This window comes from Garra rufa, chromosome 16, assembly GCF_049309525.1.
Source record: "Garra rufa chromosome 16, GarRuf1.0, whole genome shotgun sequence".
Lineage (NCBI taxonomy): Eukaryota > Metazoa > Chordata > Actinopteri > Cypriniformes > Cyprinidae > Garra > Garra rufa.
This window is the reverse complement of record NC_133376.1, coordinates 3082473-3106717: the sequence shown is the minus strand read 5'-3', so window position 1 is coordinate 3106717 and position 24245 is coordinate 3082473. Positions and strand designations below refer to the sequence as shown.

The following is a 24245-nucleotide window of genomic DNA, read 5'->3' as shown; positions in this document are numbered from 1 at the left end:
TTTGTTAACCTTAAAAGCTGGTTATATTACCTGGCCGTCTTAAAATTTTAAAGGTCCCATATCGTACACATTTCTGGAGGTTTATTTTATTTGTTGATGTCCTTAAGAATATATATTTGCGGTATAAGTGCCAAAATCCATCTCAATATATTTTTACAGCTCCTTTTTTAGGAGCTCTGTCAAAAACAGGTCGATTTTGGCCCATCTAATTAATATTCATGAGCCTCTCTTCTGATTGGCCTGTTGTTTTCTGAGTGACGCACAACCAGGCCAATCACAGGTAACTACGGTCATGTATGCTGTAAGCGTAAGCCAGCTCAGAGCAATAGAGAGAGCTGATACTCAACAGGATATTTTAGAATGATCATTAATGTTTTTTCTTTTACAAACACCGAATGCAGTAGGCTACATAACTGTTGCTTTAGTAAAGCCCCTTTCACAATGCGCGCTGATTCTGGAAAATTACGGGAACGAGCGCTGAGTGAACCAAAGCCAGAACCATAAAGGCAGTGTTGTAGTAATGATGCACGTTATCAAGCGACTCTTCACAACGAAAAATAACGTTACGTGCAAAGTGGAATGAAGCAGCGATCATCAGGCAGAGCCAGCTCCTCACTCTCAGCGCTGAAGCACAGTTTGTTCAGGTTAGTTTCAGTTTAGTGAAACGTACGCGTCGCATTACATCTCACATCCAAATGTCACATGTCTTTATGGTTTGTGTGTAAAGCAAGCACAGATTCCGGAAAACAACTGTGAATGAACCAAATTAAACAATTCCGGAACAAATCGTGGGACACATTATGCGTGTATTTACCGGAATCGCTGTGTGAAAGAGGCTGAAGTTGACGTGCCGCTGGTCTCTTATATTAACGTTGTTCTGAAGCCTGTGTAATGATCGTAGCTTGACATCTATCGACTGAACAGGGTTTTCTCCACTTGTTTTCCTGTTGTTGTTGCTCAATGGAATGGATGCGTTGTTGTCTGGGGGTTTGACAAAAGGAGGGTGGGACGTTGGTTTGTGACTGAAGGCGGTGACTTGAGTCGATCGGACGTCACATCGTTACGGAAGTCACAGCTGCTCGTGAAAATGAACAGCTACTTTAAGCAGGCTGTGTGCAGTTTACTGTGGATTGACTGTTTTGAAACTCATATGGTAGTTAGATAGCCCCTAGACCTTAGTTATCATGAAAAAAGCCAGGAAATTTTGATTTTGACGATATGGGACCTTTAAGTTGAATCAACTCGAATATATAAGTTGTCACTGAGTACAACTTAACATTTTAAGTTGACTGAACTTAAATATTATAAGGCAGCCAGGTAAAAAAAAAATATTTTAGGTTGATTCAACAAATAGTTTTTTACAGTGCATACCTGTTGTAGTGTAACATCACTTTTTTTGCAATTTATTTCAATATATAATGTAATCTTGATAATACCTGTGATAAAAGCTTCAGCAATTATCTCAACATGAAAATTAGCTACCATCAAATGCCTACTTAGTGTGAATAGATTAATATTAAACTGCTGTTTGACTCAATGTCATTCACAATGCTTCATGGGGAGATTATGAGTTCATTCTCTTGTAAGGATGTTAAGTAAATAGTCTTTTTCTCATCACAGAGTGTGTTCGTTTGATTTAAGAAGGCTGAGCTGTTGCTTATATAGTGTGTTCCCAATCACTAATGTTCAGTACTGTTAGGATGCTGACTATGTAGGCCTGTACAGTAGACATGTTTACTAGGTTGTTGACCGTATCTGCTCAATTTCTGTGTGTGATCTTTGACTCCATTACACACTTATATGTCCTAGTTCTTTTTGTTATAGCAGCGAGTAAGAAATTACGTGGCCAATGTTATTACTCCACTTATCTTCGTTCATGCGAGTTGTTTCAGTCTCAGAAGTCATTTCACTCAGTTCCTTTTGCCCGCAGTGAATAAATCGTGACGGCTTGAAGTAATTAGCATAAACAAATATGTTGAGCGCTATATATACATACAAAGTTTCCAGGGGTTAACAACTGTACTATGGGTGTTAAATTGCGCCTAAAATAGTAGATTGTTGCATGCAGTTGCCGTGGTGACGGAGGCTCTGGTTCGTTACTTACGTCTTGCCTTGCAGCTTTCGAGTTCAAACTCTAAATGTCTTGGTTACAATTAGTTTGAAAGAGAGAAATCATTAGTCCTTGATCTGTTCAAGAGAAATGGTTTCTTATTTACAGTGAATCCTCGTAAGTTTACCATTTAAAGGAAATGTTTACCCAGAGGAGCATTGTTTGCTCATTTATATACGTAAACTTTATGTCAAACGTCATTGTGTTTCTTTATGCAGGCAGGAGTGATATAATGAAGCACCGCTCCAGCAGGACAGACTCCCATTGATGGACAGCAAACAAGCCTGGATCATCCTGCAGGCTTTGGGCTCAACAGAAACCAATGAACTGGACCAGACGGGTAAGAAAGTCAACCAAAAATTCTTCTTCTTCTTTTTCATTTATTCTTAATTTTTATATGACGTTTGGTTTTGTTCATATTGCAGCTTATTATGACCAAAAGTAAAGAGACCAACCACACTTTATGTTTGTTTTTTATTGCCACTAGAGTTAAAATAGCTTATACTACAATAATAGAGTTGGAAAAAATAATTAAAAAAATGGCACAGTAGTTTATGCATAAAACACTGGAGAATGGAAATGCAACCATTTTTTTTAACTTAGTAGCATGCCTAAAACTTGAAAGTATTTACTTTTTTTATATAAAACGGTATATACTTTTTTAAGCATAAGTAGGCAAATTGGGATGCCGAAACTGTTAGCATTGATTATTCTGACCAAAAGTAAAGAGACCACAGTTTATGTTTTGTTTTTATTGCCACTAGAGTTATCTAAAATAGCTTATACTGCAATAATAGACCAGTGTGGACAACATTATTTAGATAATGGCACAGTAGTTTATGCCAAAGCCACTGGAGAATGGAAATGTGTAAAGACTAAAATTTTTTAATTATTACTAAAATTCCCTATTTCACTTACATAACCCAGAAAAGTGAAGTTTACTTGTTACTCAGTGTTTCAAACCAAACTATTAAAGAGATAGTTCACCACAAAACGAGTGAGCGTCAGCGGCTGCCCGTCCTTGAGAATAAAGCATATACAGGCAACACAAAATAAATACCTGACAATATATTGAGGTCTTATGAAGCGAAACGATTGGGGTGTGCAAGAAACTGAATATTTTTTACAAAATTTTTACCTGTAATCCAGAGCCTCGGCAGAGAATTGGTTCTTTTCCACAAACTGTTTTTTTGGACAGTTCTTTTCAATTCTTCAGTTCACTTGTTTGTTTACGTGGTCATGCAATGACATAACATACACACAATTATATTATTGAAACTCCCAGTAATGATGTGAAATGTGAAATTTTACATGTATAAAGCATATAAAGTGAAAAAACTTCACTTCGTTGGCTCAACTTTTTACGTAAACATTGAAAAAAACAAAAATTTTTCAATGTTTACTTCAGAAAGAAAAAACTTCAGAAACCATAAAAAATGTCGCCCCTTCATTCAAGTGCTCAGTTCATGCATGTGCATATCAATGAGTCATCGGTCTATGGTTCGATTCGAATTGTTTCCTCAGTGCATTGACTGTTGGAGTAACTGGAGCACTGAATGAGTTTATTCATTATAGGATCAGATATGCCACTATTTTGGCTCATTCAGTCGGACTGACTTTCAGGCATTGGAAAGTGAGTTTTGATTGAGTAACTTGTAGATCTGTGCTGCACGAGCCGTGAACTGTTTCAGATGCTTCAGTCCAATTTAGTGATCTGGTTCATCTATTTCACTAAATAGAACCGGCTCAAAAGAATGATTCTTTCGTGAACTGAATATCACTCCAAACCATTTGCCTGAGAGGCTCTGGATTACAAGTAATAATGCTGTAAATGATGTTCAGTTTCTTGCACAGACCAATTGTTTCACTTGATAAGACCTCAATATATCATCAAAAGCCTGGAGTATTAATTTTGTGTTATCTGTATATGCTTTTTGCCTCTCAAAATGACGGTAGCCATTGCATTTGATATGTTTTGTCAAGTTTCAGCTAAAAATCTTCTTTGCTGTTCTTCTGAAGAAAAAAGTTTTACATCTTGAATAGCCTGAGAGTGAGTAAATTAACAGTAAATTTTCATTTTTAGGTGAAGTACTCCTTTAATATCTTTCAAAGATTTGATGCCACCGACCTGACAAACTTGGCAAATCCAGTGATTATTCCATCATCGGACGCTCTTGCTGCATTAATGCAGTGTCTCGTAAACACGACCGGTTTCCAGGCAGACTGATAAAATCACCTGAGTTTCCCTGCAGAGGATACTAGATGGAGAAAGTGCTTGTGTTCATTTTGGTGTGCCGTATGCCTCAGACGGTCAGTGAAGGGAATGTGGGTGGCCTGTAGGCGTGACATAGTCTGAGACTAAGGTTTGGCTGGTTAGGGAAATGGCTGCTTAAGGATAACAGAATGAGATGTGACGTAACTAGAGAACACTGGAATTACACTCTAGAAGTAGTGCCACTTTAACGGCATAAGAATTTAAATACACATTTCAAATCTCCAAATACACACTGCTGTAACAACATGAGCATTATATAGGGTTACATGGTAATGGTTGAAGTGTTAATCGTGATTCTTTTGCTCCAAAATATAATGACAAGTATTAATCATGATTATTGTCTTTTTTACATTTCAGCAAATTTAGTGAACTTTAACAAATTAGTCCTTACACGTTTGCTACTTACACGTAGCAAACAGCGCAGACAGCCAAATTAGTGACACTTTCATTTGAGCGGTAGAGATTTCTAAACTTCAGTTTAGTGTGTGTTTTCAACTCATCAGTGCTTTTTATGTAATGCAAGAGAAAGCATGATTGGGAGGTTGCCAGATTCATTTAGGGATTTAAACTCTTGATGCAACCGCCGCATTAGGGTTTCTGCAGGTCTTAAAAAGTCTTAATTCAGCCTTTGAATGAAGGCCTTAAAAGGTTTTAAATGGATTAAGTCATAGCATGAAATTTTAAACATTTACATCTTCCTCATTTTTTTCTTGTTTTTCAATACCTATTTATTTATTTTTTATAAATCAAGAAATATTGATTTGAGATCCAAAATGAAGACTTGTTTTCTGAGAAAATGAATGAAATTAATAAATTAATTGGTGGATATTTGTTCTTTTTTAATAATTAACTCAGTTCATTTTGATAAACGTATGCCATTTTTCTTCTGAAGTAAATGTGTCTGGGTTTAAGAATTTAGACATTTGCACTGGAAAACAATACAGAAATACTTTTCAATACTTTTGCAGTGTGATTGGAAGATACAGTAAATTTTTTTTTTTTTTTTAATTCAAGTGGTTGGGGCGTAGCAATTCAAGCTTTGCTTTTGTTTTGTAAAATGAATTAAAATGTCAGTAGGAATTAGTATTTTTAAATTTTGAAGTGTTGCAAAATGCAACTCATTGTTTCTCCATAGACATATTATTTATTTATTTATTTTTTCCGTTCAGGTTATTCCTTAAATTTTCTTTACTTAAAGTTACACACTGAGTCCGAAATTTTCACACGTTAAAAAATAAATACGACCTCATGTCAGTCACATTTACTCACTGCCGCCGAAACTTTCGTCTGTCATAAAAATGTTCAGATCAGGTTCGATTTTTTGTGTTTTCACATCCGTAGCAAGCATTTTGATAGGAAAGGATGATGGATATGAAAAAAAAAAAAAAAGAAAAAATGCAAACGAAAATTTCAGACACAGTGTGCAATGACTTTTAGTCTCAAAAACTCAAAAATTCTTTAAAAAGTCTTAAATTTACCTTCATAAAAACTGCAGAAACCCTGCTGAAAGCGTGTGCTTGCTACCAGTAAAAGATATTGCTGCATACACAGTATTAATTTCTCTCTTTCAAACATTACAAGTGTGCACACACACATTTTATTTAGGACACACATACAAACCACACTCTGACATCCATACCAACATACCCACACAATTATAGCTGCACAAGTTATCCAATTGACTCTATAATAGACTATAATATGCATAAGCAGAAAACAGGAATAAAGTGAGTATTTGCTTTATATGCCAAACTTGGAAAAAAAATGGCACCATCTACTAAAAAATAGTACAAACATTTATTTTGAAGCCTTGCCAACAGAATGAAAGCCTATTAACAAATACTGCATCATTTTATAGTTAAATGGTCCTGGGATTAAAAATCAGTTTTAATGAGGACATTTTTGGTCCTGAGAGGAACTATTTTTTGTACCTAGTGTAAAATAGATTTATTAAAGAAAATTAGAGTGAAATATTACAATTCCAATAAAAATACACACCTGAGCCAAAATGTATGCAGTTAGCATTAACACAGGCAACATTATCAAAAAAAACAAACACACCTAAAATGGACAAAAATGTCCATAATGTTGCACAGGGGTTAATTTAATGAAGAAATTGTGATAATAAAGAATCAAATTTTTAAAGTACAGTTACCCTATACTGTAAATCTCCATTGTAAGATCAGTTCTGTACATGTTGTTTGATAAGGAAAAAAAACACTATATTCCATGGTAATCACCGGTATGTCACAGATGCTGTTCATATCCGATGAACATCTGCCTGAATCATCTGTGGCCTTGGATCAGTGATTTTCTCATTCAGTAGCTGTGGTTGGGTTTCTGGTTTCTGTGCTGTGACTCAGGCCTGTCAGTGGCACTGCAGGTTTTAGTTTATCATAAGCACACTCCTCTCAGTTCCAGCTCAGGGAATTGAGGCCCGGAGCTCAACCGGCCACACTGTCACAATCAACATATAAGTGCTGAAAGAAGGCCCTAAAAACAGCTTTATTGAGCTCTCGGTTTTGATAGAGGGCCAATAAATCATCCAACGCTTCTTTTGCTCTCATTAGGAACATCCGTTGCAGATAAATTGATCCTTTGCCTCCATTCACAAATGCCAGAGACCATTAAGCACTGGACTTAGTCTGTGAGCTGATGGATCTCCTATGATGCTGTTTTCCACACCTCAGGTATTTAAGTGCCTGTGTGTGGCACTGAGATGAGAAAATGGAAAGGACATCAGTAAGATGCCGAAAATCTGTTTTTAGTCAGCTGATCAGTCAAAATAAAATCACAATTGCGATACGGCTTAGTATCATCGCAAAGGATCTTTTAGATGGCAGTGGTATCAAGAGATAAGAATTGGATATGGTTCATGGTTGTGCTGTGGTGGATGTCTAGCAGTGGTAGCACCTGCATAAAGCAGTTGCCATAACATATAATGAGTTTGCCCTCAGTATGTTCAAATAATAAGACCGTGCTTCCGTTCAGAAGTAGTAAGAATTCATTAGCTCAAAGTCATATCTCTGAAAACAAAGCACTGTACTGCCAAAAGTATTGGGACACCTCCTTCTAATGAACAGGTTTGACTACTTTAGTAATTTCCACGAGTACAAATCTTAATGTTTAAGCATATATGTCACACCCTCTGCACGATCCCTCAGCCCCAATCACCACGATCCTCCACCAACCAGCCAATCACCACCACAGCACACCCGTGAACCATCACCAGAATACTAATCACCGTCACCTGCACCAGCAATCACCACACCCTTTATATACCTACCTCTGCCACTCACTCACCGGCTGGTATCGAAGTTGCATGGATGCTTCTCTGTGGATCTTCTCCCCCTCCTGTTGTCTCTCCTGTGCTCCTCGTGGATTCTTCTGATGTTCTCCTGTGCTCCCCGTGGATTGCTCTGATGTTCTCCTGTGAAACACGTTAATCGTGTCAGAGGGAAGTGACTGTTGCTAACGCTATGATCCTTATGAACTTGAACTCACCTGTTGTGTTATGTTTGAAGATTTGACCACAGAGACCTTTACTCACCTGATTGCACGTGTGTTGAACTGTGCACGTTTGTTAATAAATACCTTGAAAGATACTCACCTTCTCCCTTTGTGTGTGGTCGTGACAGGATACCAGCCCTTAAAATATTAACTCACCGCGTCACTCATGGAGGCGAGCGCCGCTATCACCGAAGACACCCCCGATCCATTTGCGGGTATGGTAAACGTCCTTCGTCAATCTCTACCTGCTGCTCCAACGACGATTTCCAACACGCCCCTCTCTCGCCCCATGAGTTATTCCGGAGACCCGGGTGGTTGCAATGGTTTCCTCCTGCAAAGTTCCCTCTATATTGAAGCCAACGCACACCAGTTTCCTAACGAAATTTCTAAAATATCTTTTATGATTTCCCTCCTCACTGGACAGGCACTCCAATGGGCAGACGCACTCTGGAATTCACGGAGCGACGCTTTAATCTCCTATAATGCTTTCGTTGCCCACTTCAAGGACGTGTTTGGAGCTGCGCTCACTCCCCTTTCCGTGCACGACGAACTGATCACTCTGAATCAAGGTGCGTCCAATATCCATGAATACACCCTGCGCTTCCGCTCCCTAGCGGCCACCAGTGGTTGGAACCAAGTAGCTCTCCTAGCAGCCTACCGTAAGGGGCTTAAACCCCAGATCCGCAAGCATATGGTTATTTACGATGACAACGTGCCGCTGGAAACCTTTATTAAGAAGGCAGTAGGCATTTCTCAACATCTCTCAGCGTGTCCTTCTACAAAGTCTGTACCCAGCTTCCCTCCACTCCGAACACCGTCACCCCAACGAGATGCGGAAGAGCCTATGATTACTGACTCCTATCGCCTGGATCCTGCGGAGAGGAAACGACGAATTAATAATCGTCTGTGCCTATATTGTGGAGAAGCCTCTCACTTCATCAGTGCCTGTCCAGTCCGCCCGCCTCGTCCAATGGTGAGTACCGTATCTATTACTCCGGCCATGTCTCTCTTACCCCATATTACCGCTGAACTAATAGTAAACTCTCGTACTCTCCCCATCTATGTGCTCGTGGATTCCGGAGCGGCTGGCAATTTTGTTTCATCACACTTCATTGCTAAACATCGAATTCCCACCGTTCAAAATGAGGTCACATACCAAATTACCACAATCCAAAACTCACCATTGGGCGATGGTAAGATATCTCGCCGGACCAGAAAAGTGACCCTCGTCTCCCAACACAACCACCGTGAACATCTGACCCTCCTGGTACTCCCGCGAGCCAACGTGGATGTCATCCTGGGCAGACCATGGCTCATTAAGCACCAACCCCGCATAGATTGGAGCACAGGAGAGGTCCTGGAGTGGGGCAAGACGTGTGAGAGCCACGGCTACCGTCCTTCCTCGTCAGATGCAGAGTCTCCATACCGTCCTATCCCTCTGCACGCCACCACCATAGAGAGCCCTGCCACTCAATCCGCCACCGCCATTCCCCCCGTCTATCAGTCTTTCACCGATGTCTTCAGCAAGGAACGGGCCACACAACTACCACCGCACCGGCCCTGGGACTGTAGTATCGACCTGCTGCCAGGCGCCAAACTACCCCACGGGAAGATCTACCCCCTCTCACGTCCTGAGCAGGAAGCCATGGAGAATTACATCCAGGAGGCTCTCCAACAGGGGTTCATCAGACCTTCCACGTCCCCAGCAGCATCCAGTTTCTTCTTCGTCCCCAAGAAGGATGGTGGGCTCAGACCTTGCATAGACTACCGGGTGCTCAACGACGCCACGGTGAAATTCGCCTATCCACTTCCTCTAGTGCCAGCTGCCTTGGAGGAACTACGGGAAGCCCGCGTCTTCACCAAACTCGACCTCCGCAGTGCATATAACCTGATCCGTATCCGAGAAGGAGATGAGTGGAAGACCGCCTTCATCACCCCCACCGGTCACTATGAATATCAGGTGATGCCCTATGGCCTGGCTAACAGTCCTTCCATATTTCAGAATTTCATGAACGAAATCTTCCGCGACTACCTCCATCGATTCGTAATCATCTACATTGACGATATCCTCATTTACTCACGTAACCTCAAAGAACATCAAGACCACGTCCGTCAGGTTCTCCAACGCCTCCGTGAGTACCAACTCTATCTAAAATTAGAAAAATGTGAATTCCATCAGCCCTCCATCTCCTTTCTCGGATACGTGATCACTGCGGAGGGAGTTCGCATGGAAGCCGGCAAGGTGGACGCAGTGGCCAAGTGGGCGGAGCCCAAGACGGTGAAGGAGCTTCAGCGTTTCTTAGGCTTCGCTAACTTCTACCGACGCTTTATAAAGAACTATAGCCTCCTATCGGCTCCACTCACTTCCCTCTTAAAGGGAGGACGCCGGGTACTACAGTGGACTCCAGAGGCTCAGCAAGCCTTCGACCGTCTAAAGCAAATGTTCACCACCGCTCCCATCCTCAAGCACCCCGACCCTTCAAGGCCCTTCGTGGTGGAGGTAGATGCGGCGGACGTGGGCGTAGGAGCTGTGCTGTCCCAGTGGTCTGATGAACCCCGATCCCTCCATCCGTGTGCGTACTATTCCAAAAAACTCACCCCAGCTGAGCAGAATTATGGAATTGGAGACCGCGAACTGCTGGCCATAAAGCTCGCCCTCGAAGAGTGGCGGCACTGGTTGGAAGGAGCCCAGTTCCCCTTCACCGTAATAACCGACCACAAGAACCTCCAGTACATTCAGCACGCCAAGAGACTAAATGCCCGCCAAGCTCGCTGGTCATTATTCTTTGCCCGATTCAATTTCAACATTACTTACCAACCCGGCCATAAAAACACCAAAGCAGACGCCCTATCACGTATGCACTCACCTGAACCTACTTCTGACGATCCTGATCCAATTCTACCCCCATCTGTCTTTCTCGCACCCATACTATGGCAGCTGGATGAAGATATACGGGCCGCCACCTTCGAGGAACCTGCACCACCGGAGCTTCCCCCGGGTCGTGTCTATGTCCCAAGCCGTCTCAGACCCCTTCTGTTGGATAGTACGCACACGTCCCCCGGCTCAGGACATCCTGGCAGCAGGCGAACCCTCTCGCTCCTCCAGCAGAAATATTGGTGGCCCAACATGAGCAGGGAAGTGGAACGGTACGTCCAAGGATGTTCGGTCTGCGCCGTCAACACAACCCCACGCCGCTTACCCGAAGGTAAATTACAACCGTTACCTATTCCCCGCCGACCCTGGACACACTTGGGCATTGACTTCGCCACAGACCTGCCCCCCTCTCAGGGTTACACCACAATTTTAGTGGTAGTCGATCGATTCTCGAAAGCTTGCAAATTAATACCTCTCAAAGGTCTCCCCACAGCACTAGAAACCGCAGAGGCACTGTTCCACAATGTATTCCGGAACTTCGGACTCCCAGAAGACATCGTGTCCGATCGGGGACCCCAATTCATTTCCAGGGTCTGGCGGGCCTTCTTCCAACTTCTGGGTACCACAGTCAGCCTGTCATCCGGATATCACCCTCAAACGAACGGGCAGACCGAACGGAAAATTCAGGAAATCTCCCGCTACCTTCGGACGTACTGTTCCCAACATCAAAACACCTGGAGCCAGTATCTACCGTGGGCTGAGTATGCGCAAAATTCCCTCCGTCAAACCTCTACTGGTCTAACCCCATTCCAATGTATTCTAGGTTATCAACCAGCTCTGTTTCCATGGACTGGAGAGTCCTCCGAGGTGCCCGCGGTAGATCACTGGTTCCGAGAGAGCGAGAGGGTGTGGGACTCAGCGCACGTCCATCTCCAGCGGGCAGTACGGAGGCATACGGAACATGCCAACCGCCGTAGGTTACCCAACCCAGTTTACCTCCCCGGGGACCAGGTATGGTTGTCCACTCGAGACATACGCCTCCGGCTGCCCAGTAGGAAGCTGAGTCCCCGCTACATAGGGCCCTTCACCGTGCACTCACAGATCAACCCTGTCACCTACCGTCTAAACCTACCTCCACATTACAGAATCGCCCCCTCGTTTCACGTTTCCCTACTCAAACGCCACACTGAACCCCTGTTCCCTTCCTCCACAGAATCGGAGTCACCTCCTCCTCCCGACCCGCCAGAGATCCTTGGAGATAACATCTACCAAGTCCAAGAAATCCTAGACTCCCGGCGGCGGAACGGCCAGCTCCAGTACCTAGTGGACTGGGAGGGGTTCGGACCCGAGGAGAGATCGTGGATACCCCGTGACGACATCCTGGACCCGACTCTCCTCGAGGAATTCCACCGCCAACATCCCGAACGCCCAGCTCCCAGAGGTCGTGGTCGTCCCCGTCGCCGTTCTTGGGTGCCTGGAGTCACCCGTGGAGGAGGGGGTGATGTCACACCCTCTGCACGATCCCTCAGCCCCAATCACCACGATCCTCCACCAACCAGCCAATCACCACCACAGCACACCCGTGAACCATCACCAGAATACTAATCACCGTCACCTGCACCAGCAATCACCACACCCTTTATATACCTACCTCTGCCACTCACTCACCGGCTGGTATCGAAGTTGCATGGATGCTTCTCTGTGGATCTTCTCCCCCTCCTGTTGTCTCTCCTGTGCTCCTCGTGGATTCTTCTGATGTTCTCCTGTGCTCCCCGTGGATTGCTCTGATGTTCTCCTGTGAAACACGTTAATCGTGTCAGAGGGAAGTGACTGTTGCTAACGCTATGATCCTTATGAACTTGAACTCACCTGTTGTGTTATGTTTGAAGATTTGACCACAGAGACCTTTACTCACCTGATTGCACGTGTGTTGAACTGTGCACGTTTGTTAATAAATACCTTGAAAGATACTCACCTTCTCCCTTTGTGTGTGGTCGTGACAATATAATTATATTATATAGGGTATTGTGTGCTTCCAATTTCATTGGGGTGCTCCGATTAGGATTTTTGAGGCCGATCATCGATTGCCGATCACAGCAAGCGGTGTCTGCCGATCCGATACCGATCTTTTTAAAGCCTTCTTTTTATCATGTAGAATTATTTATAGTGAAATATCGAGTGTCCCAGAAAAGGGTATGAATACTTATGCAACGGGATCTTTTCAGTTTTTTATTTTTAATAAATTTGCACAAATGTTAAAAACCTATCTTTTTGCTTTGCCATTATGGAGTAGGGAGTGTAGATTGATGTGGGAAAAAAGTAATTCAAAGTAGTTTAACATAAGGCAGCAACATAACAAAATGTGAAAAAAATGAAGAGGTATGAATAATTTCGCAAGGCACTGTATATTTATCTCACCTAAATTTTTGATCATGCAGTGCATTTTTTTTTTATAATTGTGAAATTATTGCGCAATAGCTTACACACAGCACAAGCCTGATTTCCACAAACACATTTATCCATTATTTTGATTTCAAATCTAAACACTGAAAATGCTTTTTCAGCATTGATTCGGGTTTTTTTTACACATTACAGTAATACAGTACAGTAATATTTCATAGACGAGTTAAAACACAATAGGGTTGGGTCGATAGACATCATGACACTGAGCCAGCATCGCGATCCTCGCCCCGCCCCACCGCAGCAGCAACCCGCTCGCGAAAAACACACACTGAATCACACTATATAGCCAGATGAAATGCATGCTTTCAATTTCCGCATCTTTACTTATTTTATTATTATTATTATTATGAGGAAATAATAACAAGGAAGTTGTTAGCGATCACAATATAAATTACAGTGAACTCCAAACGAATTACATGAACTATTTTATTTTTATAAAACTATTTATTTTTCTATAACTATTTAATTTTTTATTTAAACTATTTTAACTCGTTTACATTAATAAATGAGGCATACAAAAACAGCAGAAAAAAAATGTAAATAATTTTAATTAAATTAGATTAAATAAACTACACCAAATATGCCTTTTTCATGATTTTACCATAACGAACCGAGCTTGGAAAAAAAAAACAAGAGAATATATATTTTTTTCCATCAAAATACAAACGTACAATACAAAGCCTATACATTATAATTAACAGTTTATCATTCAAATGCATTGGGAATATGGAAACACTTGGATTTGTGCCGAATTACAGAGGTACGTGAGCCCAACGCCTGCTATTTTTTAGTTTCGCTTTGTTTTGGATTCTTAACTTTATATATTTTGTTTCATTCCTGTTCTGTTCTGAATACCGTTACATTTGGATGATTCGTTTTGGAGTCAGGGTAACTAACTTATAGCTATGTTTATAGTGTTTATAATGTTAATACATAATATTTCGCTTGATTTGGTATTATTTCTGATATTACACTTTCTCTCTAAACATTCCGCTGCTCATTAAATGCGTTTGGAGAGAGTGGGTTAAGCAGTAAGCAAACAATGAGAGCGATTTTGAACTTAAAGCAGACCGGTCGAAAATATGTTAAGGACCAACACACATCCTCCAAATACATCTACATAAACCCGCGCTTGCTCTGTCTTGTATGCACGCACGCACTGTCATGATCTAATGCACTTGTTAATGCCGGATCTTTAAAAATCCGGCTCAAATTAAGCACTGGTCGAAACGGTAGGCTACAATTAATTAATTTGTTATAAATGAATTATTTAACAACAACCATCCCGCCCTCTCCCCACCCCCCGCGGACGATGCCATCGTCCATCGCGATGTTTCACGTTAGACATCGTCGAATGCCAAATTGGTCGACATCGCCCAACCCTAAAACACAATAAATATAAGCAACACATTATTAAATGCTTTTTACTTTTGCATTAAAGGATAACTATTGCCAAAATGCAACCTGGGCTGGTTGTTTTTTACTGTAAACAAGACAAACTTATATCTAAAAGCATAATTACGACAAACGAGCCGTTTTTGAGATTGACCGTGATTTCGTTTTGTGGTCAATGGCCGGTGAATGGGAGTACTAGGGGCATAACTTTGAGCGCAACAAAATTGATATTTTTCCAACACTAAGAAGGCTCGACACACCATGAAACTTTGCTCGAAGTATCGCCTGGGTCTCTACACATGAACTCCAGCATTGAGAACATTGTGTACACAGAGTTTACTAAAAAGAAAGGTTTTGAACAACTCACTTTCACTGTTTGAGTTTCCGCTCGCGGCCGTCTTGCCAGTCAAGAAGTGTCCATCTCCGAATGCGAGGATGGATAGCTCTCAGTACTCCCATTCACCGGCCACTGACCACAAAACGAAATCACGGTCAGTCTCAAAAACGTCTCGTTTGTCGTAATTATGCTTTTAGATATAACTTGTCTCGTTTACAGTAAAAAAAAAAACAGCCCAGGTTGCATTTTGGCAACAGTTATCCTTTAACTTCTAGATTTATATATTGATCAACCAGAGCACCCCTAAATTTTATAGCAACAGTTTGGACAGGACCCTTTTCTATTCAAACATAACAATGTATCTGTGTATAAAGCAAGATTCAAAACGAAACTATTAATACAGTCAGTGTGGAAGAACTTGACTGACCTGGTAAAAAAAAAAAATGTCCTCTGGTGTGACTTTAAATGCAGACCTTGAGCCAAAAACTCATCACCAAACACCAATGACTTGTACATACACTACATGGACAAAAGTATTGGGACACCCCTTCTTTAGAACAGAAAAGGCACTTCGAAAACTGTGGCATCAATAATGGAAGCATAATTCATGTCTTCAAAAATGGCATTTTCATCTCTGTTGTTGTTGTGGAAGTGTCTAAAATGACTGTAGCCATATGTACAAGTCATTGGTATTTAGTGATGAGTTTTTGGCTCAAGGTCTGCATTTCAAGTCAGTCCAGAGGTGTTCAGCTGAGATTATGACTTGGCTTTATGCAGACCAGTCAAGTTCTTCCACACTGACTGAATCAATCATTTCTTTTTGAACCTTGCTTTATACACAGATGCATTGTCGTGTTAGAATAGAAAAGGGTCCTGTCTAAACTGTTGCTATAAAATTAAAATTATACAGTACCCTAAAATATCTTTATATGTTTAACATTAAGATTTGTACTCATGGAATTGTCAAACCTGTTCATTCGAAGGAGGTTTCCCAATACTTTGGCAATATAGTGCATATTTCTTTGTTTTTTTTTTAGAGTTATGCCTTTGAGCTAATCGATTCTTACTACTTCTGAATGGAAGAACAGTCTTATTACTTGAACATACTGAGGGCAAACTCATTATATGTTATGGCAACTGCTTTATGCAGGCTCAGGCTGCTACTATTGCTAGACATTCACCATTTGTACTCATGTAAGTATTCAAAACTGTTCATTGGGAGGTGTCTCAATACTTTTAGCAATAGAGTGTACCTCTGGCCTTGAGGATATCATGTGCAAACAAAGCTTTTGACTATCTTTGTCAAATGCAGCAACTAGTTCTTCCTCATTGTAGCAGACAGTGAATATGATTTTGTCCCAGCGGGCTGATAAAAACCTGTGCACTCATTGTGTAAAGCAGAGAATGAGATCAGAGCTAGCAAAAAAGGCTCTTTCTGTTTGTGTGCGTAGCAGACAGAGCACATCACAGCACACACTGAAGAAATCGTTAACCCTAAATTAAAATCATGTCATTATCAAATCTGTCATTGCAGACCTTGACAGTCAGAGTCATCGCCATCTCGCTGACAACTACCTTCTTTCTTCTTCCAAAGATGTCCAAGATGTGTGGCTTTCATATTTGAAAAGCAAAACTGGCTTATAATCATATTCATGATCCAATTTCACCATCTGTGTTCCTCTTACAGTAATGCAGTTATTGAGGGTTGTGTGTAGCTCAAGGCCACATGTGTGGATAATACAGCACTCTGTAAACAGGATTCCCATTTGGGCATATTTTCCCTCTTCTCTGGTGTAAGTTAACCCCAGTCCTAAAGCTGCAGCAAAGGCAGAGCGAGTCTGGCAGAGGTTAGGTGCGCGAGAGCACTGACACCTGCCAAAAGACCATATGCTCTCCTGAACTTCCCCGTGTGGATTTATGTGATCCAGTCAGTTGTCAACCGATACGATACATTATCCTAGAGGAGGATAACAGCGTTTCACACATCTGATTCACAGCGGATCCTCAGAGATGTATGCTTACGTGCTGGCTGATTGGTAAAGTCCCTGATATTTCATTGCAAAGAGAAAATGAGTTTTCCATCCAATGTCAGAACCAATTAGTTAACTTGTACCGATTTGACAAAATACAGCAGATCTGTTGAACAGCTGAGGATTCTGGAGCAACATGCAAGTCTACATGACACATAATCACCATCAGTGTTCCCTGTAAGCGCTGCACGTTCAGATGTCACATCTGTGCAGAAAAATGAAAAATAAAATGTGTGGTAAAGCCATGTATTTGTTTTCTAGTCAGTGTTGGGAACTTACCTTTAAAAAAGTAATTAGTTATAGTTACTAGTTACTTCTCACAAATAGTAACTGAGTTAGTAACTGAGTTACATCATTATAAAAGTAACTAATTACCAGGCAAGGTAACTATTGCGTTACTTAAAAAAAATCTAATACTGTATAACTATAAAATAAATATAAATCATTGTACACTAATCTACACTATTTTAATGTTGTTGTGGGACAATGTCAGAGACAACTATCAAATTCAACTTATTATTATAAATATTATCATTACTATAGTGCAGGGGTCTTCAACTAAAACAGCTCGAGGTCCAGTAATGAACCCTGCTCACCAGCCGAGGTCCGGACAATTATATATAAAAAACTATTTATGGTTTTTGCGAGACCAGGGTATCTGCAGCATATTTTATCTTAAATTCTAGACATTTAAATACATTTTTAAAGACCTGAGCAAAACATGAATTAAGAAATAAATAAATAATTAGAATGACTGTAAAAAGCATGAATTACAATTCAGATGCAGGTTTCACAAAACAAAAAAGATTTCTTAAATTATAAACTTCACATTCCAGCCTTCAAGAATCAAAAGTATCAATTCTCATATTAATTTAAACAATTATTTAAATGTGTAATTTAAATATTTATTACAAGTATTATATTAATTATATTTATAAAATTATATTTATAATTATATTTATAAACATATATTTGCTGCCTTAATTGTTTAAATTTGTATAACACATTATTTTGTCGATCCATCAGTTCACATCTACAACTCTACATGTTTGCTGCTTAAAACATGGATTGATTTTTTTACATTGGTCTTTTTGACAACAGCAGAGGTACGAGCTGATTAAAAATGTCAGATCATTCTCTTCCAGCAGGAGGCGCTATCAGAATGATACACAAAGCAGCGCCGCAGCTGACTTTCAAATGTGCAGCGCTCATATTTATTCAATGGATAGCCTTATAAAGTTTCATCGCAATTCTTGCCTTTTAGTCCCCACATTTAAGACCACCTGAAATCATAATTAAGACTTTCTTAACCCCTAATAATACTGCAGTCATCAATGAAAATTAAGAGCTTTATTTTAAACACCAACTTTCAAAAACAACCTTTAAGCCTACACAAAATACGTTTCTTTTTATTTTTCCCTACTATGTTCGGCGCACAAGAGAAATATTAGGGTAAATTAAGTAAATATGAAGTAAATTAATATCAGCATATGAAGTATATTCGTCTATCATTGTCTCGGAGAGAATGTGCACGTCAGATGCTGAAAGCGCTGTTTTTACTTTCACTTTAACATATTGCGCAGTTTTTGCTTTGCTTGTGTAATATCCATTGGCTCACCTCCATGGTTTAAAACATAAATATGTATAAAAATGCAGTATAAAAAATATATTTACAATATTTTGCGACGTAACCCCAACATAATGTGCTTTCCATCACCGTTTTTCACTCATTGAAAGCTACGTCTGTCTGTACGCAATGCTGGACGTCCCCGGCTATAGTGGAACAATAAAGCACAATAGATGGTTTACAGCTTTAAATATTTATTGCACAGACCGATGCAGAGAGACTCTTTTTTCCTGGGCATATGTTGCACGTTACATAAACATTTTTGCCTTTCACCTCAGCGAGGGAAAAGTAGTGCTTATACTTCCAGTTTGCGAAAGCTACCTTTGAACTTGTTGGACTTGGCATGGTTGTGACTCCTGGATGTTGGTGTGTGCGACTGACCGTGCGTGTGCTTGTGTGTGAACACCCGCATACTCTGCCTCTGATTGGCAAACAATGGAAATGTACTCAATCTAAGCCAATCATCGCGTTCTCAGTTACACCACGTTTACAGACACACCAATCATCATCACTGGTTTGTGTCCCGCCCCGAACACACACACACACACACACACACACACACACACACACACACACACACACATGTTGGGTTTACATGTTTTATGGGGACATTCCATAGACGTAATGGTTTTCATACTGTACAAACCGTATTTTCTATGGCCCTACACCTACCCTACACCTAAACCTAGCCCTCACAGGAGATTGTGCACACTTTTACTTCCTCAAAAAAACTCATTGTGCATGATTTATAAGCCTGTTTCCTCATGGGGACCTGAGAAATGTCCCCACAAGGTCAAAATCTACTGGTATTACTATCCTTGTGGGGACATTTGGTCCCCATAACGTGATGAATACCAGGTACACACACACACACACACACACACACACACACACACACACACACACACCAACCAACCAGAGAATGGCTGAGAGAGACGCTGCTAGCATGAAAACCGCTTCAGTGTTCTCAGTTATAGTAACGCACATTTTATTGTCAGTAACGGTAACGGCGTTTGTAACAGGGGAAACAGTAATTTGTTTGATTACTCGTTACTGAAAAAAGTATCGCCGTTAGTAACGCCGTTTATTTGTAGCGCCGTTATTCCCATCACTGGTTCTAGTAAATGAGAAATAATTGCGGTGTTCAGGTCAACTGCAACAAAGTTATTGTCACTATATAGTAGATTAGAAAACATCTCTTGAAATAATATAATAGATCTGTTTATTACACGGCTCTCTGGAATGCTTGATTCTGATTGGTCAGTTGAGACATTTGCAGGTTCGTTCTTTTCAAATAATCACCACTCCAAAGTAATAACGCATAGCCAGTACTTCTTGTATGTTTAAAATCCCTCCGTGCCAACAAAGATTACCGTTTGGCGCCATCTTGTGACAAACACTGGACAACCACAATTAACAATGGAAAATTTCGACATTAATTTTAACATGTACGGTAAAAACAAAACGTTTGAACAGTGGATAGATTCGGACGAATCAAATGACTCCCCAATTAAGACGAAAAAACGAAAATTGAACTACGAAGAACAAACAACGACAAGACACAGAGAGCTTACTGAGACTGAACTTGACAAAATAGATCATGACAGCTACGAAGCCAACACACACAAAAAAAATACAGAATGGGCAATACAACTTCTCAAAGACTGGATAAAAGAGAAAAAAGTGGAGACAGACTTTGACAAATATGAAGCAGAGGATCTTAACAAGGTATTACGATCATTTTATGCATCTGTTCAAAATGCGAACGGTCAGACTTATTCAATAGACGTTATGCGCAACATTCTTCCGGGTTCTACAAAACAGCCTTAACTACTTCCGGCTGTCCGCTACTGGTACAGCGAAGATAGGGACGTTCTAAAACACTTAACGTGAAAAACGGAGAGAGGGCTGGCTCAAACTGCGGCATCGGCATCTCTCAGCGGCACTTCCGGCGGCATCTCGAGATGCCGCTGTTTTTCTCCGGCAGGTGCCGCTACAGCGGCATCTCCAGATGCCAGAGCGGCATCGGCATCTCGCAGCGGCATCTAGCAGCGGCATCGGCATCTCACAGCGGCATCTTGCAGCGGCATCTCACGCCGGCATGTCCAGCAGGCGTACTTTCTTCTTATTAAAAAAAAATAAAAAATTCAACAAAATAACATAATATACCACAGGACTGTTATTTCTTAAGTATTTATCATATAATGTGTTTATACTGATGCTGGAGCAGAGCGTGTGTGTGTGTGTGTGCGTGCGTGCGTGCGTACGTGCGTGCGTGTGTGTGTGTGGGCTATATCTCCAGCAATAAGTATGTGTCAATATCACAGTTATGTTTCAGTACAACGAAGTTAGTAGATCACATTCCTTAATAAAATATATGATTTGTATTACATACAATGGCAAGCCGTTTTGAAATTTAATCAAAAATTCGTGCTAGTATCTATTTAATATGCATTACTATCTAATTAATTAGTACTAGTAGCCTATCTATTTAATAAGTACTAGTATATAATTAATAGTGTATCTAATTAATAAGTACTAGTATCTAATTAATAAGTACCAGTATCTATTTAATAAGTACTAGTATATATTAAATAGATACTAGTATCTAAAGAATAAGTACTAGTATCTAATTAATAAGTACTAGTAACATGAAAATAGATACTAGTACAGGTAACTCTGTACAAACAAAATGTATGACAAAAACTTACAAATGACAGTCCTGTGTTATATTATGCTTTTTTATGGCAAGTCATTTTAGCCTAAAATATACTATGCGTTACTCGTCCTAATTGCATTTTTACTAGTAACAATTCAATTAGAGAACTCTATAATTAAATTTTTACTAGTACCAATGGCAATGAGAGATCTCTCTAATTAAATTCCTACTTGTAACAATTATAATTAGAGAGCTCTCTAATTCAATTACAGTTTTTTTACAATCGTTTTTGCACTAATAACAGAACCGTAATGTCATTTTTCAAAACTCTAGACACATAATACACTACCAATGATCAAAATGCACATTTGTCAAACCACTTAACACATTTTTCAAATGCTTGGATACAATACACATAAGCCAAAGATAATTTGTTTATTGAACTTAAATCACCTTTTCAAAATGACACAACTTAACATCAAAGTATTAATATTTCAAAATGCAACTCACATTACATCTGAGATGAGTGTGCATTCATTTTATTACAAAGATTAAACTATCAGTTGATACATCTGCTTAAAATGATAAGTAACTGTTGCATTACCCTTGAAGCATAGCTTTTATGGAAAATAGTGCATGTTTCAGGATAGATCATTTGACACCAGTTACCACAGAATATGACCCAGATGGACACTACACTCTCAGAAAAAAAAGGAACAAAACTATACCTTTTAGGGTACCAGTAGCTGTCACTGGGGTGTTACCAAGGGTACAATAAGGACCCATTGTGTACCTTTAAAGGTACCTTTATATGTTTTGTTGCCCAGGAACAAAATTGTACCTCTGCAGTACCTTTTTTTTTTTTTAACTGTGTATCTATGGATGTCATATTTCATTCTTTATCAGATAGTTTCTATGGCCCTATATGTACCTCTTTTACAGAACACATTTTCATATTCAACATTACTGAATGCAAGATGTCATTTTATTGTTATTGCTTTTGGGCTTTTAATGAGTTAATGGCTACCCTGGTGAAAAAAAAGAATGTATCAAGAATGTTGGTACACAAACTAACCCTGCTGAAAAAAAAAAAACATCTAAAACCAGCCTAGACTGTTTGGCTGTTTTTGCCAGCCTGGTTTTAGCTGGTCATAGCTGGTCAGTGGCCACTTTTCTGTCTGGTCAGGCTGGGAAACCACCAACTAAACCAGCCTGACCAGGCTGGAAACCAGTTAAACCATCTACTTCCAGCTTAAACCAGGCCTAGGCTGGTTTTAGCAGTTTTTCTTCAGCAGGGTACAGTATACTGTAAACTGTATACTGTACCCTGCTAAAAAAAAAAAAAAAAACAGCTAAAACTTTGATTCCAAATTTTTCCTTTAGAAAACCTATGCTGAGATTTATTTTATCAGTAAATTCCACATTACAGTATTTCAATGATACCACTGTGTCTGTACTGTTCTCATTCTACAGTAAAAAAAAAAAAAAAAAAGAAACCTGTATCACATATTTTGTAACTTGTGTATGGGTGATCTAAAGTAATGTTCCTATGATATTTCATTATAAATTAGTTTTTTGAAACAATGCTTCTGCTAATGCAAGGCTTCTTTAAAGATATGAACGCAATATGCAAAGTTTTGAACACTGGAGAGCCTGTGTTACAAATAATGACTGTTTTGAGTTTTGTATCTAGAGTTTTGAAAAATTACATTACAGTTCTGTTATTAGTGCAAAAACGATTGTAAAAAACTGTATTACTAACAATTCCAATTACAGAGCTCTCTAATTCAATTCGTACTAGTAACAATTCCAGTTAGGGAGCTCTACAAATTAATTTCTACTATGTCTCCATTGTATTCCATTCATTTTTAATTACAGAGCTATACAATTGAATTCTTACTAGTACGAATTACAATTAGAGAGCTCTACAACTGAATTCTTACTAGTAACAATTACAATTAGAGAGCTCTCTAAATCAATTTTTACTAGTAATAATTCCAATTGCAGAGCTCTCTAATTCAGTTTTTACTAGTTACAATTCCAATTTGAAAGCTCTCTAATTTAATTATTACTTGTAAAAATGCAGTTACACAGCTCTACAATTAAATTTTTACCAGTAAAAAACAAATTAAAGATATGTTTAATTGCAGAGCTCTGTAATTGAATTAAAGAGCTGTCTAATTAAGTTCTTATTAGTGACAATTGAATTAGAGAGCTCTCTAAAAGGAATTCTTACTAGTAAAAACTGAATTAAAGAGCTATGTAATTGGAATTATTACTAGTAAACATTGATTTAAAGAGCTCTCTAATTGTAATTGTTACTAGTAGGAATTCAATTGTAGAGCTCTTTAACTGAAATTCTTACTAGTAGAAATTATGTTGTTAAGCTCTGTAATTAAAAATAAATGGAAGTCAATGGAGACATATGACTAGTAAAAATACATTTGTAGAGCTCTCTAATTGGAATTGTTACTAGTAAGAATTAAATTAGAGAGAACTGTAATTGGAATTGTTACTATTAAGAACTGAATTAGAGAGCTCTTTAATTGTAATTGTAAATAGTAAAATATCATTTAAAGAGCTCTTTATTTGAAATTGTTACTAGTAGGAATTAAATTATAGAGCTCTCTAATTGAATTGTTACTAGTAAAAATGCAATTACAACGAGTGACGCTAAGTATATTTTAGGCTAAAGTAAGAGCTGCGATATGTTTTGTGCAGCATAACAAACTAATTTCTGTATTAACATTTTATATTCATAAGTAGTAACATTTCAAAGCAGTATTTGAAATAGACAAATACATTAAAAACACTGCATTTTTAATTTATTATCGTTTGTGATCTACTAACTTTGTTGGCACTGAAACGAACTGAAAATGAAAAATTAATATACACTTACTGCTGGATCCTATATATACACACACATACACATGCTCTGATCCAGCATCAGTATAAACACATTAT

General features: G+C 39.5%; 1 protein-coding gene across 1 annotated transcript in view; it reads left to right on the top strand.

The window, feature by feature from the left end:
* Positions 1–2327: 2327 nt before the first annotated feature.
* nexmifb (neurite extension and migration factor b) overlaps positions 2328–24245 on the top strand; it is a 35831-nt gene continuing 13913 nt past the window's right edge. Inside the window, 1 exon segment of the mRNA XM_073821212.1 lies at positions 2328–2450. The gene's annotated coding sequence lies outside the window, so the exon portion shown is untranslated.